Below are 545 nucleotides of genomic sequence, written 5' to 3' on the forward strand. Positions count from 1 at the left end.
CGGCTGCCCGGGACCCGCAGGTAGGTGTCGGCTCGGCCCCCCGCGCTTCGCGGCCCACCCTGACTCCGACCTACTTCGGAGAGAGGGACCGAGACCCCACCCCCTGTGTCTCCTCCCCGGCCCTAGGCGAACAGAGTTTCGGTCACAACTGACCGGCGCTTGAATCTTCCATTCTCCTCGCCGCCACCTCCTCCTCTTCCTCTTCCTCTTCTCTCCCTCCGGGATCGGGACCGGCCACCGTGCTCCCCACCTCCTGTCGGCGGCCGCAAACGCCGCTCTTGCCCCTCTCGCCCCTCTCCGGGATCCGGGCTCTGGAAATTCCACCACCTTTAGCTGCTGCCCCCAAACTTTGCCTTTCTTTTTCCAGTCCGGCCCTTAGTCCTCTTTGGATGCTTTTAAAAATTTTAAAAAAAGAAAAAAAAAATTTTTTCTCTCCTGGGAAGGCTAATCCGAAGAATAACTCGGTGTTTTGCAGTTTGACAATTTAGCTCACAGTAATTTATTCAGTAATTAATTTTCTTCAGTTCTGCCTCCTTCCATCTCTG

The 545-nt window shown here is 55.6% G+C and overlaps 1 protein-coding gene across 1 annotated transcript in view; it reads left to right on the forward strand.

Moving 5' to 3' along the window:
- VPS54 (vacuolar protein sorting 54 homolog (S. cerevisiae)) overlaps nt 1–545 on the forward strand; it is a 107,294-nt gene continuing 106,749 nt past the window's right edge. Inside the window, exon 1 of the mRNA XM_008589813.1 lies at nt 1–20. The gene's annotated coding sequence lies outside the window, so the exon portion shown is untranslated. The remainder of the gene's footprint in view (nt 21–545) is intronic.

The sequence above is a fragment of the Galeopterus variegatus genome, unplaced genomic scaffold (genome assembly GCF_000696425.1).
Source record: "Galeopterus variegatus unplaced genomic scaffold, G_variegatus-3.0.2 Scaffold5661, whole genome shotgun sequence".
Classification (NCBI taxonomy): Eukaryota; Metazoa; Chordata; class Mammalia; order Dermoptera; family Cynocephalidae; genus Galeopterus; species Galeopterus variegatus.